General features: G+C 55.2%; 1 protein-coding gene across 5 annotated transcripts in view; it reads right to left on the bottom strand.

Annotated features, from left to right (window-relative positions):
• Nucleotides 1-10,743, bottom strand: part of FOXP4 (forkhead box P4) — a 52,094-nt gene extending 41,351 nt beyond the window's left edge. For 4 of the 5 annotated variants that reach the window (XM_054569343.1, XM_054569346.1, XM_054569345.1 and 1 more), the window contains exon 1: nt 10,444-10,743. The gene's annotated coding sequence lies outside the window, so the exon portion shown is untranslated. Of the gene's footprint in view, nt 1-106; nt 339-10,443 lie in introns of those variants that run through there. The other variant, XM_054569344.1, reaches the window with a different exon arrangement.
• Between the last annotated feature and the right edge of the window lie 3,799 nt (nt 10,744-14,542).

Genomic DNA, 14,542 nt, shown 5'->3' with positions numbered 1-14,542 from the left:
CCTTATGTGGGTACGAGGCCAGCATCCTAAGCTTCTCTCTACTCCCAATCCTGCCTGCCATTCTGTCTAAACGACACCCTAGGAGCCATCTAGGGCCTCTTCTTACCATAAAACTCTGGGCCTGAAATGCTTAGTGGAAGTGGCAAGGTGAGGACAGCCTCACTAAAAGGTTGCAACAAGCTGGATTTGGAAGGTGAGCCACCATCCTGTGCTGTCTGTTCCAGGTTCTCTCCCAAGTTGCAAGTATTTTCTAATCATAAAAGTAAAAACCATCCTCGTAGAAATTTTTGAAGGAAAAAAAAGAAAAAAATAATTAGTACCCATAATTCTACCACCCAGGGAGCTAGCCCTGTGGGCCCGCCCCTTCCAGTCAGTCCACTTTCACTCTTTTGGCATATAAACATTGAAAAAGTGAAACTGGGGTCATAATCTGTACATGGTTTGAATTTTCCTATTTTTCCACTCACCACTTACTATCATAACCATTTCCACATGACATCAAATATTTTAAGCAACAGTTTTTAGTGGTCACATAGTTGCTCGAATGGGCTGCATGTTCCAGAGTTTCTTTAGCCAGTCCCCAAGAGCTGGACATCCAGACTGTTACCTACTTCTTTAGTATGTTTCTACAATAAACAACCTTATGTGAACAGAATATACTACATTTCTGACTATGTACTTAGCATATGTGTTTGAAAGGCAGAATTGCATATTTTAAGGCTCTTGATACATTTCTTTCCTAATTGATGTCATAAAATTTGTAACAATTTTGCCCTCTCTTCAGTAATGTGCCACATCCGAACCACTCAGCTTTTTCAAGATTTAACCTCCATTCTCATCTCCTTCTCCAGGAAATTCTTAGATCCTGCATAAGGCATTCAAAACCAACATTGCAGACCCTGTCAAATGTGGCTGAGTTTACACGGCACACAGCTGGGTGGTGGGCCTTTGCCTGCACAGCATACAGAGTACTGGGATCTGGGGCACATAAAGGTGAATAAAATATTTGAGGGGGGCTTACAATTTGGTGGAGGAGAATGAGAGACACACTGGCAAACACAGAGTTAACAAAGATATCCATACCTAGGCTCCACCCTGGGTTGTTTAAGTTGGACTCTTTGGGGAGTGGGACTCAGGAGTGGATAATTTAAAAGGCTTTTCCAAGTATTCTAAACTTCAAGTGCAGCCAAGGTTGAGAACCTCTGCCCTACGGAACATACAAACTTTATAAATGTTATGATAAGTAGACACTGGGGGCTGTGGGTGCCTGGAGGAAACGGGAGTGCTCTGGGAAGGCTTCCAGTAGGGGGTGACTTCTGAATTGAGTCATAAGGAAGTGAAGCCTGGGCACACAATTTGCGAATATATTTTATTCCTAATAATAACCATTCCACTCACAGGGTCCCTGATCCTCCTTTCCCATACCCTGTTCCCTCCTCTCTTCTCCACGCAACCTGGCACTCACTTTGACAGATGAAGAAGAAACCACACTTTGAAGATGCCTTGACAAGGCCACCTGGCTGCTAAGAGGCTGAGCCAAACTGAAACCCAGGCTCTTCCGACTCCCTAACGAGTGCTCTCCTCCTGACCCGCCCCCCCCCCCCACTCAGATTCGGCAAAGCCCTAAGGGTGGTCACTCTGGCATTTCCCTGGAATCTGAACAGCCACCACCATCCCTCAGTTCACTCTTCCCTGGCTCCAGCCCCAAAATGTTCCCACCAGGCCCTAGCAAGGTGGCCTCCCTCAATGCCCCTTCCTAGTACAATGACCAAAAGGAAAAATTAACAATAAGGAAAAAAAAAAAGAACCAAAGATCCCACTCCATCTCATTAAGAAAGTAAACATAAGAGCCATCTAAGTGTCTAATTAAGCTTCTAATTAGTCCCTGCTTGTTACTAATGCAAATTAGATTACTCCGCTTAACTACAGCATGTCCACAACACCCTTGTTAATTGCGGCCTTTTGAAATTAAATTACTCCCTAATTAGCATATCAAAGCCATTGATTCGGAGCTGGGAAAGATGAGGGCAAGAGGAGCCGAATGCCAAGTTTGGTTAATCAGAGATGGCTAATTAAATAGTGACGTCTTTTGTTGGGGGGGGGTGGCGGCTGCTGGTTAAGGGATGGGGGTTACTCACCCATGGCTTGAGTGGCCATCTGGAGCCTGGTTCTGCTAGAGCCCTTGGCACCAGGGGGCTCCTGTGGGCAGAGGAGGGGCTCCAGCCAGCCTGGGCCAGATCTCTGGGACTGGCTGTTCCCAGGGCCCCGGCTGCTCTGCCCAGCCTGGGCAGCCCTGGCCCTTCCCTTTGTCTCTGAAATGATATCTAGGCGTGGTTTTCACAGGGATCTTGGGTACCAACTTAGGGGAATCCAAAACGCATCCCATTTGAACATGCAAGCTTCAGTATCCTTCCACATCTCTCTCCCGGTCCCGAGATGAGTTCTGGAAGGGTGACTTCTACCTCGGTCTTCCCTAGTACCAACTTGTGACTCTATTCTCAGAAGAAATTCTCCCCCATCCCCAACAAAGTGTATGTAAGTTTGGGGGCAGGCTAGGGGAGCTCACCTGGGCAGGGATGGGCTACTTTCAGCTTGAAACAGGCCCCTTGAGACACAGGACCCTTTAATTCTCTCCATGGTAGAAAAGAAGGAAAAACAATTACCGACCACCATCAGTTCTTAAGAAGCTGTGTGAGAATTAGATTGGGTCAGGGGACGTCCTTAAAGGTCTTCTCTGAGCTCTTGTAGAGACCTCACATATGAGAGGTGAAATCTCCATGACAGAGTTGTCAACCAAAATGCCTCCAGGGGCTAGGCTGGTCACCCAGGAAGCCAAGAAAGTGGGTGGCACTTGATCCCAATCTATCCACACAGAAATGTAGGCTCCATATTGACAGTGTTACGGTATTTAAAAAGGAACCAAGTGGGGATATTGGTGTGAAATTTACCATTGTAATAAACTTTGTGTGGGTCAACAAATCTCCTAAAGGGGTGAAGTCAGTCAATTTGTCACCTCAGCCCTTATGTCTAGCATTCCAGAGGGGCAGGTTCCAGTTAGTAGTGTGACCCTGGACAAGTTACATCACCTCTTTGGGCTTGGGTCCCTCACCTTTCAAATGACAGTAATAAATACCATTATCAGAACAAGGAAGTATGTCAACTGGCAAAGCACAGTTCCTCATTCAGGGTCTGGTGACCACCTAGTTCTACTCCATATCTGCCACAATCTCCTCCCAGACTGGAATGTCTTCTAGAACCTTCCTCCTCCATGCAGGAAGCAGAGGGCAGGCTTCCAAGTGTCCTTGGAAATGCGGAGGGCTTGTTTCTGCAGATGCCTGGCCTGGGTGCTAGCTAGGTAGCTAGGAGGACAGGTACCACGCACCTGCACGAGGGCCCCCCCCACCCCCGCCTGCCATGAGACATTCAACACACTTCAACAGATTAGCCCAGGCAGGGGCAACAGCTCCTAAATGCCTCTTCTAAAAAAGATAGAGCTGTCACAAAATTCCTGATGGCTCACAGGTCCCTAGCCTGGTCCTTCAGTGTCCCCCTTCCCCAACTAGGGTGTATGTGAAGGGAGGAGGGTCTTTGGAGTGTGTCCCCAGACTTGCCTCCCCCAGTTCTGCTTGCCAAGTTTCTCACCAGCAGCCCCTGCAGCACACAGGGTCAGGGTCGGGGCCAAATTCCCAAAGGGTGAGGTTTTGTTGATTTAAGGCAGGATCAAACAGGGCCCAGGGGAGAGGAAGGGGGCCCTCCACAGCTTAAGAGAGGGTGCATGGAAGGCAGTGCCCAACCCACAGGCCTCCATCCAAGCCAAATGAGCAAAGGGGACCGTAGCAGTGATTTTATATTAGCAAATATGTGAAATTAAAAGCAAGGCAGAAAAAGATAAATGGGGAGGTGCTGAGGGTGTCCTGGTGTGAGGGGGGAGGACAGAGCAGCAGCACACAAGGGCCAAGCTGAAGCCGCCTGGCTGAGCGCTCTCCCCCAACGAGATTCAATTAATTGATAACAAGAGGCATCAAATTAATTTCTGGAGGATGTGAGATTCTGATGAAGGGAAATCTCTTCGACGGGGATCGGTTGGGAAGGTTTGGGTTGCACCCCTTTAATCAGACTGCACTGCCTAATTGGGAAGGAGGAGACTTGCCAGGGCGGTGGGGGCGTGCACCTGTGCCCCTTTAGGGATGGACTGGAGGCAGAGGGGCTCTGGACACGGTGGGATGCGGTGGGACAAAGGGGAAGTGCGCTGAGACCTTCAGTTCTCTTCTTGCCAGAAGCCCAACCCTCGTGCGGACAGGGGAGGCCAGGGAGGGGACTTGTGGCTACTCCCTCACCGATTGTACAGTTAGGAAAAATGAGGCCCTCAGAGTAGAGACTGTCATGCCTAAGGCTGCAGAGGGAATGAGGAAGTTGATACAGCGTGCTTACTGTGTCCCTCACCGGTGAGTCCCAGACAGGAAACCCAGACCCTTGAAGTCAGCCCAGAGGGCAAGGAGGGCAGCATCCTGCATGGAACACCCTCCACGTGGCTAAAAAGCAGAGACCAGGCAGTCGGAGCCGCCCCTCCTCCAGAGGTCTCTGGAGCCCCAGGCACGGGTGAGTTGGTCCTCACCCGGCATTTTATCAAGGTGGGGCTCAGGTGTCCGAGATCTAGGAGCGTCTTGCCAATCGCACTGAGGGCTCCCAGAGGCGCAGGGAAATGCTGGCAGAGTTAGCAACCCAGAGTGAGTGCGCTCAGCTGGGGCAGAACCGGGAGCCCTTGCTCTCTCTCCCGCAGGCTTCCTAAAGAAGGGATTCTTCCGTGTGGGCCGGCTCTGCATCCCCTGAACACAGCAGGCCGATCTTGAGACTCCCATCTAGAAATGTGCAAACCTCCCAAAGCCAGGGAGGAGGTCTCCACGCTCAGCACTCTGCTCCCCCAGCACTCCCGACAGCCGCCACTCCCTGGGTCTTCTCTCGGTCTCCTCCAAATGCCGATGTTCCCATCTCTCCCAAAATTTCTTCCCAGCCGCAAGCGTCCTTTCCTTCCAGGATGCAGAGGCATATCTGCCCAAGGAATCGTGAAGGAAAGGCAGTATATCGCTACCCTCTCTTGGACTAACTTCTTTAGGCCTGTGTCTCCTGGAAGTGTGGGCTCGGCTGGGGAACCTCCTGGTTGAGGAAATAAGAACTGAAGCCGCCACGCCTGCCCGCCTGCCAGTGTCTCTTCACACAACCCGGACCTCCCAAGGGCTCTCCAGGCACCAGCGCAGGCATCCTGTCCTGGCTGGGGAGCATCAAGACCAGGGCTGGCCTCTAGTCTCCAAAGGATGCGTGCTGGAGCACTTGCTCCATTTCCAATTCTCCAAGTTGCAAGCCAGCTACCCCTTAGTAAACCTCTTCACCCAGATCCTCATAGCACACACTAAGCTCCACAGTTGTTTGAGGAATGAAGAGGAGTCCCTGTCTCCATTACGGGTGGCCATCACTTGCCCCTCCTTCACCGTGGTGGGAATTCTGGGTAAGTTACGCTTGCTCACCCTGCCTATTCTGAACAAACGCCAGAGGGTCACTATTCTACACACTCCACTTTGTTAATGTCCGAGGAAAACCCACCATCTCAGGCTGTCGCCACCCCCCGCCCCCCCGCCCCGCAAACCTCCTTTGCAAGGTAGCGCAGGTACTGTCAGAAACTCCAAGTAGGAGAGAAAATATTTGCCGCTGTCCTGCAGGACCAGTGGTCCCACTCACCCTCAGGTGCCAGCCCAAGAGACTCCAGTTGGACAGAGGATGGGGCATGGGGAGATAGGCAGAGCCGCTGGGATTGGGCACACGGGTCGGGTGGCTGTGACCAGGGCTAGGAGAGGAAAGATGCAAGGCTGCACTGGAGCAAGGGGCAGCCCAGCAAAGGTAAAGACCACACAGAGGACATCATCGGCCAGGCCCAGGGCCCTGCGGCCCTAGCCAAATGTGTGCTTTTTGTGCTGAGAGCGCTTGACTTCTAGCTCAGGTGTGCCGAGCCCGGGCTCCACGTGGGGCCCCACAGTGCTACCCACAGCATCACCGCCACTCAGCAAGCCACAGGGCTGGGAGTAAAGAAGTTTCCTTCTGTGATTCCAGCTTGGCGGGACTGGCAGAAGGAAAGAAGGTGTGCATTTCCCTTTCTGCAGAGACTCCAGGAAGGCTGTCCTGAAAGAGTCAGCAACTTCAGGCTCAGAGGAAGTTTCTTTTTGTTTTTTTGAGATGATCCATCTAGGGTAGGTACCAAATTGATCTGAGACTGGCTGCCAGACTTGTATTGCGTGAGGCTGTGAAGTGAGGTTTTCAAACCATGGAAGTCTTCTCTTTTTGGACAGGTGGTGCTGCCAGCCATTTTTCCTCCTCTGGGTTCTAGGGAACTATCCCTCCCATTTTTGTTTCCATGAGTACCTTAGGGGCGCCGGGAGAGGAGGGACAACCGCACATTCCAGGGTTGTGGGCAGAGGGGCAGCCCATACCTGAGCTAGTGGAGGGGGGAGTTGGCAGGTCCTCGGATACCCTTTTGTCACCCCCCCGCCCCCCCCCCCGCCCCACCACCTCCCCAGCAGAGGCTCAAGCCCTACTGGTTACACTGGAACTTAGAGGCGCCACGGTTTCAGTCCCTGCTCTAATGCTAACTAGCTGTGCCACCTCAAGTCAAGTTGCATCTCCTCTCTGGGGTCCATTTTCTCACTCCATAAAATGGAGGCTAATACCTTGAGCATTTCCAGCAGTGAGTCCATCGTAAGGCCTGGTAGTGCTGAGACTCTAATAATAAAAGCCTTGGTCAGCGCTGCCATGTGCCAAGCACTGTGCTAGGTACTTTACGTCTGTTCGCCCACTGAACTCCCCAGACAGGCTCTAAACGGGTATTACTGCCCTACTTTACATATACAGAAAACTAGGGTTCCAGGAGCTTAATTAAGTTCCCCGAAGTCCCATCACTACTGGCTAGTTCTTAAGCCTTTTCTGTTCCACTCTGACCCATCCATGTTCTGCCCTGGGGAGGCCTGAGTTCATTGCCCTGGGTTCCAGAGTTCTGGAACCAAGTTGGGGGAAGGCATTTGAGCCAATGGAGCCTTGGAACCTTGTCACAAACGGTACCTGCCTTGCCTTGGTCTGGGAAGCCAGGGGAGTTCTAAGATCATGAAAGGAAACTATGCCGAGTTCCTTGGATGGAAGAAATGATTGTTTTGCAGTTCGGGCTATTAGAAAAGTAAAGACATTGTGCCTGCTTGGGGTAGGAGTGGAGGGGTTTGCAGTTCAGCTGGAGAGACAGGAAAACCACCAAGGCAGTGGGCAGCGATGGGTTAGGATGTAAGTAAGGAGGGTGCTGCTCCAGGTGTGGCGGAGCCAGGAAGCCTCCTTAGGGAGAAAACCCTTCCCTTCTCTAGCGCCTCACACCTCTCTTCTAAAACAGACACCCTGCTCCCACCCTCCTCTCCCCATGTGATATCTTATCTGTCTCTCCTACCCTGACACCGTGAGGTCCAGAGAGCAGACCCCAGCCTTCACTGCTTGGGCACTCCAGTGCCCAGCCTGGTACCTGCCCAGACAGAGTAGGGACTCAGCAAACATTTGGGGAATTACTGGATCAAAGAAAGCCCCCCCCCCAAGCCCCCCTGCTTTCCTCCCCACTAAGGAAGAGGTGTGTTTGGAGTAGGGGCCCAGCAGGATATGCACATTCCTGGCAAGAAGGGACCTACCTGCCAGCAGCCAGAAAGGAAGTTTCTGGCCAAAGGCAGAGAAAAGGGGGATGGGGTAGGGGTGTGTAGGGGTGTATAAGAAGGGCACCTACACAGAAAAAAGAAAAAAAGGGGAAAAAAGAAAAAAAGGGGAAAAAAGAAAAAAGGAAAAGAAAGACAGGAAACAGGGGCAGGTCCTTCTCCAAGTCGGCCGGCTGCCCCTGCCCCAGCATCCCCCGCCCTGCTGTCAGGCCTTCCTCTCCCCGGGGCTCAGGGGCTCCCCATCTCCGCAACTCCTGGGAAAACTGCCCAGGCCTGGGGGGAGGACAGAAAAACCCCACCCCGGGGCCCAGCGCTCAGTGCCAGGAGAGACGGTTCCCATGGTCTCCCACAACTTAGTGCCAAGGCGGGGGCCCGGGTAAGGTAGTGCTCGAAGGGTCCAGCTGGAGAGCTTCAGGTTCAGATCCTGGTGAGGTCCAGGGTGTGTGCAGGGGAGAGGACACCCGCAATGCCACTTCCTCCCCACGACACCTTGCCCCACAGACGAGGGTGGGAGTGACACCAGATGGGGAGACCCCAAGGCACAGCCCTGCTTCTCTGAGGCTGCGATCGGCACAGAGCAAGCAAGCTGTCCAGGTGCTCCCAGTTCTCAGCCCTCCCTCCGGCCTGCCAGGTGACAAAGAGCCCCAGAACCCAGGCAACACGAAGTTTCTCAAGTTTAAAACAAGACAAAACAAAAAACAAGCAAACAAACAGACAAACAAAAAAAACCTCCCAAACCTATAGACCTCCCCTTCCTGGCAGTGGTCGGGCTTGGGCAGGGGTTGTCTGGGGCAGGGGCTGTTCCAGATGAGCATTCCCATTCCCCCAGCTGGAGTGGGACAGCCCAGCTTTCTGCCCTTTGGGGCCCCTACACCCACCCACTGGCTCACCAGGCAAAACAAGGGCTTGAAATGCCCAGCATCCACAGGACTCAGTCCTCATTCTCCAAGGAAAGTGAGTTTCTGGGCTCAAGTTCTCAGTGTGGTGGTCTCCATTACTGTGTTCTGTGGGACTGGTTAGACCTTCCTGAGGCTGCAGGCCGTACAGACCACCCCGCTGCTCCTTCCTTGGGTGTGGGAGAAGGGGGCACCGGGCCGCCTCAGGCTCCTTCCCTCAAGCTTCCTTCCCCTGGTCCTCAGCCCCAGATCCAACACAGTTCAAGGTGAGACAATCCAGGCGGGGGTTTTAAAACATCGTATGAAGATGCTGCAATCCAAGTAAAAACCCGCATTGGCCAAAATGCTCCTGGGCTTTCTTAGGAGGCATGAGGAAGACAGCTTCAGGCTAGCTCCTCCGGCCCCGACCCCCACCCCCGCCCCCGAACCCTGCTCCAGGCTCCGAGGTCAACCTCCAGGGAATCCCTACGCTGGAGTGCCAGGCACGCAGTGATCTCTATATACCTTAAACCCCAGGCGCCACGCGAGGGAGGAAATCAGCCAAGCTGGGGTTAGGAGAGAGACGGGGTGCACAGGGATGAGCCAGGTGTTCTAGAGCTCAGGGTTTCCGCGAACCCCTATCCTCTTCTCCCAACCTAGAGAGTCCGAGTGGGACGCCGGTGTGTTCACAAGGTCGCTCCGGTTCGAGAGACGGAATCTGCAGCCCTTAGGGCCGCGGCCTCCGAATCCGCGTCCCGCGAAATCACACGGTCCTTTGACGGGGAGGGGAGGACACCACGTCGCCCCTCACCTTCTAGTGCCACGGGCTCAGCCCAAGTTAGTTGGGCGTTGATCGGGAGTGCAAGGCTGGAGCTCGCGGGGTGACCGCGGGTCAAAGAGAGGGGTCTGTCGGAGGTTGACCGCAAGAGACTAGAGTCCTCAGCTTCCCTCCTCAGGATCCCCCGCTCGGTCACTCCGGGGCACTTTCTAGGGGGCCCTGAACCCGCTGCCGCCCCCCTGTACACGGTGAGGCAAGGGTTCTCCTCAAATGGGGCGAATAAAGGTAACGGCCAGGTCAGTCCCCCCCCCCCCACTCAAGCACCAGCGCACAAAATCACAGGGGAGGGTTCCAGACGCTCTCAAGTCCCCCAAAGAAGTTTTCCGCTCTATCTCCCAGCTGACCGAGGGATGGGGGAAAGAGACTGGCCCCGGAACCTCCCAGGTGCGACCTCAGCAAAATGAGTCCCCCTCCGCACCCAAGGCGGCGCGGCTGTTCTGACCGCGGCCCCCCAGCTGCCTCGGCGAGTCTTGGGGAGTCCTGGACAGACTGGGGTTGGAGGAACTCACTTCCCCATTTCCCTCCCCAGCTCAGGAAAGTCCGGGCCGGGAAGTACTCTTTGTCTGACTCGGTGCGGGCGGGGGTGTCGCGCCCCCTTACACCCCATTCCCAGCGGTCGGACGGGGAGGGGGCGGGGCCCGGATTCTTGGGGAAGGGCGGGCCTCGGTAGCCTTTCCAGCCCCCACCCCCGGCCGACCTCCGTCTGCCCCCACCCGAGCCCGCCGCCGCCGCGCCGGAGCCCCCACCTGTTCCCAACGCAGCTCGGGGCCGCGAGGGCCCGGCCCGGGGTGTCGCGGCTGCGCGGGGTCGGGGCGCAGCAGCCGGCCCTGGCTGGAACAAAGTATGCCGGCCTGGGCCCGGCTCCTCCCGGCGTGGCTCCGGCGGGCAGTTTGCAAACACAAAGTAAGCCAGCGAGCGGGCGAGCGAGTGCGCGAGCTCGGGAGTTGGTCTGGTCGCCGGCCCAGCCCCCACCCCGCGTCCCCAGGCTCGGCCCGCCACCTACCTGTCCGGCCCGGCCGCTCCGTGCGGGCTCCGGCCCGTCAGCCCGCGCGGGGCATGGGGCTCGCTCGGGTCGCAGCCCGGGCCCGCCGCCGCCCGCTGGGGCTGCCCCTCCGCGCCGCCCAGCGCCGCGCAGCTCCGGGGCGTCCTCCCTCCGCGCCGCGCCTGCCGCCGCGCGCCCTAGCCCCGCCGGGGCATCGCACTTTGTGGGCAGCTCGGCTAGCTCCGGCTGTTCTCCTCCTTCCCGGTCCTCCCGCGACGCTGGTTCGCTCGCTCCGGCGCCGGGCTTCGGGACCCCGGCGTCCCCGCCCCCGGCCCAGCCCTGGTTCCGGCCCGGGCTCCTCCCCGCCGCGCCGCCGCCGCCTGCGCCGCGCCCTCCTCGCAGGATGGGGGCTCCGTCCCGGCCGCCGGTCGCACAGTCCGGTCCGCAGGGGCGACTGACTCCGGACTCCGAGGGGCTGCGACTGAACCGGGGCTGCGAGTGGCTGCGAGCGGGCGGTGCGCAGGCGGGGCGGGCGGGGGCGGGGAGGCGGGTGGAGGGGGAAGGAGGGAGCGCGCCGCGAGCCTGGGCGGAGGGAGGGAGCGAGTGAGCGGGCGGCGGAGGGAGGGAGGGAGGGGAGACCAACTTCTAGCGCTACCATAATTCGCCTAAAGCAGGTGCAGCAGCTTTTCAACAGGCAAGGCAGCCGGCCCGGAGCGAGAGAAGACCACGTGGATCAAACTTTAGGGGAAGAAAAATGGGGACACCAGGAAAAGACGTGGGGCTGCACACCTGAAAAGGGGCGGGGGAGGTGGAGAGACCCCAGGAATTCACCCTGGCCTCGCGAATCCTGTGGCGTGCTTTGCAAACCCCAGCCCTTCTCCGGAGTCTGGAGGTACGGCCAAGCCCTGGTCCCACACGGTTCACTGGTTCCCGGCGGGCTGCGCTCGACGCGGGGAATGGCCGGGGGCCCGGAGCCGGTATCGGGTCTGTGCCCTTCCTTACCTCGCTCCTGTTCACCACTGCGTGGGGGTTGGGGTGGGTTTTTGAGCGGGGCTGGGGGACGTGGGGAGTCTCCTTCTGGGCTTTGTGCGCGGCCACCCCGGACGATCGCTCCCTCCCGCTCCGGAAGGGGGATTTCCCTTAAAGTGTTCTGCGAACCAGTTAGGAAGGGACCCAAAGCCGGAGCCACGCGGCCTGGAGAAGGGCAAAGTAGAGTCAGCTGTCCGGATAAATTAGACTGTAAACAAAACTCAACGTCTTTTGCCCCGGAAAACTGAGGGGATTGTGGTGGTGGCAGGGGTGTGTGTTTGGGGTGGAAGGGGAAGTCCGGGGGAGGAAAGGCCCAAGATCCCAGAGGGAGGGCTGTGCTGGTAGCAGATGCCTCGCGCTCGGAGACCTGTGGCAATCTAAGTCCACTCTTCCACCCTCCATCTTCCAAACATCTCCCACCTGGCTCTGTGTGTTGGGATGGGGAGAGCTGAGCGATGTGTTGGGGATCATGGTGGAGTGCCCAGGACCAAATGGTGGGGTGGGAGTAAGAAGGCAATGGCTCTTGAAGGCTCTCCTGGCCCAGATCACTTGAGGCAGGTAGGGACGGGCAGACACTTGTTGCTTCTATGGAATGCGAGATGGGGGTGCTTCAGGGATTGGTGCTTAGGGTATGTCAGTGCTGTGGCCTGGGGAGAGAGGATTTCTTGTTCCAGAAGGCTTTTCCAATGGGGCTTGGAACAAAAGGGTCTTGAGAGAGGAGGTTCCCTCTTGGGTTGTTCTCCATTACTTATTCTGTTTCTTTTCTGTGGGTGCAAATAACCAGAAGTGGTTGTCATCTTACTGATACCTGTCCAGGTCCAGATGCTATGTATTTGCCCTCTTGGGTAGGTGTCACAGGCAAACTTAGGTCTTGCTGGAGCCTTTCAGATATCTAGGTGTGAAATTGTTGGGGTGGGGGAGGGACTCTAAGTGCCATTTACTTGGATACTATTATTGGAAAGTGCCTTTTCCAGTGTAGCAATAGCAGTAGCAATAAGAACAAAAACACAGCTCAAGTTGGAGCCATAGCACATGCCAGGCATGGGACTTATGCTACGTGCACAATAACCCTGTGAGGTAGATAGTACTATTATCTCCATTTACAGAGGTGGAAACGGAGGTACAAAAAGATGAAGTCATTTTTCCAGGCTTGCACAGCAGCGGGTAAGTGATGAAGCAGGATTCCAACCAGAGCCACTTCAGTGAGGACAGAGAAGAGCTCGTGGAGATCTTTCAAGCAGTACAGCCTGCTTGTGGGTTACCTGAGGAGTACAGTTGGCGGGAAAGCTCTTGGTTGTGTGCTGTTTTAGCGTCTATGGAGAGCCAGCTCCAATGGGGGTCCGGGTGTGTGGACTGGTCTGGGTCGGGCCTGGAGCTGGCAGGCCCTTGTGGAAGCCCAGCGGGGCCATGACGTCCTTCCCACCCTTCCTGCAGAGGACTGGGGTGGGTTTCCACAGGGGAGGTGGAATCGGGTGAGCTCCGATGGGCTTCCCCTGCTCTCTTCTGGCTGGCGGTCCTAGCCACTGAGCCCTCTTCCGTTTGTCGCCCTGCAGCAGCCCCCCTTACCTCCCACATGGCCTGCCGGCCCAGAGGGATTTCCTGGGAACCTTTGGCTCTCCTTTCCGTTTACCCTTCATCTCCAGGCCAGCTCACTTCCCAGCACCCTGTGAGTCACCGTGGGTGGGGGTGGGGGTGGGGGGAGCTCAAGGGAGGCAAAAGACCCTGTCTCCTCTTCACCTAAAGGGCATGTGAGTGAGAAAACAAGGCTCACCAAAGAAAGGTACAGAACAAATGCCCCAACATCAAAGAAGCCGGTCCAAAGTGCCTCCTCGGGCAGGACCCCTGTGGAGTTTCGAAAGAATAGCACTGGGCTCCCCAGGCAGAATGGGAACAGGCGGGAGGGTCCCCTCTCTCTTCTCCTTCTTTCGGAGGTCCAGGGAGGGCCAGGGGCCTTGGCTGTGGCAAGAACCAGGGCCATATTAGGCGGCCAGTGGTAAGAGGGGCTAGATGAGGCAGCCTGGAGTTGAACTTCAGCCTCTGCCACTTACTAGCTGTGTGACTTGGACAAATCTGAGCCTCACTTTTCCTCATTCCCAAAAATTAGGAAGCTGCTTCCTAGGTGGTTGGGAGATAACATGACAAAGTATAAGCAAAAGCTAGCTCCATGACCTGTTCATCAAGTGCTCCCCATAAACATTTATTTTCACGTTGGTGAGCCCCAGTTTCCTTACCTAAAAATGAGGAATACTGACCCCACAAAACTGCAAGTCATGCATACAACTGCAGTTAATACTTATTAAATGCCTGTTGTGTACCGGGCACTCGATTCATGTGCTGTTCAGCATGGAAGCTCTTCCCATTTTATAGGTAAGGAACTCACCCCAGATCACACAGCTCAGAGGTGGTCTTGCAAAGACTTGTTCCCAGGCCTTGTCACTCTAAAGCAGATGCCCTTTCCCGGGGCCAGCTGCCTCCCTGCTACGGGGATGAAGTGAGCTAGTGGGTGAGCCTATTCTGAGTCCCAGACCTGGCACTTGGGGCTGTGTATATTCAGAAACATTGGTCTCCTTATTCCCACAGTCCCCACACATCTAAGTCCCGATATTCTGTATCCATTCACCTGACTGCTTGAGTCTTACCCTCCAAAAAACAACTTTTTTTTTAAAGTTATTAAGGAGTAAAACTTTACCAGCATAACACAGCAGCAGCTCCTCTCTGAAGTATTTACCAACAGAAATGCATTCATATGTGTGTTCACCAAAAGACATACACTACAATGTTCTTAGCGGCACTGTTACTAGTAGCCATCAACAGTGGGATTAGGTGAATAAATCATGGTATGTGCGTACATGAGCTAGTACTTGGCAATGAGAATGAAGAAACTATTGCCACACACAGCAACATGGAGAAATCTCACAACCAGAATGTTGAGCATAAAAGCCAGACACCTGAGAAAACACACAGTATGGTTCCATTTATCTGAAATTCAAAAATCAGTCAAACTAATTAATGGTGTTACTACTCAGGAGAGTGGCTACTCTGGGTGGGAGAGAGGCTGGGAGGGGCACGAAAGGTTTCCTGGGCTTCTGGG

Source organism: Pteronotus mesoamericanus, unplaced genomic scaffold, assembly GCF_021234165.1.
Source record: "Pteronotus mesoamericanus isolate MK-2021 breed Mesoamerican mustached bat unplaced genomic scaffold, CSHL_Meso_final contig_20, whole genome shotgun sequence".
NCBI classification, from domain to species: Eukaryota; Metazoa; Chordata; class Mammalia; order Chiroptera; family Mormoopidae; genus Pteronotus; species Pteronotus mesoamericanus.
This window is presented reverse-complemented; position numbering and strand designations above follow the sequence as displayed.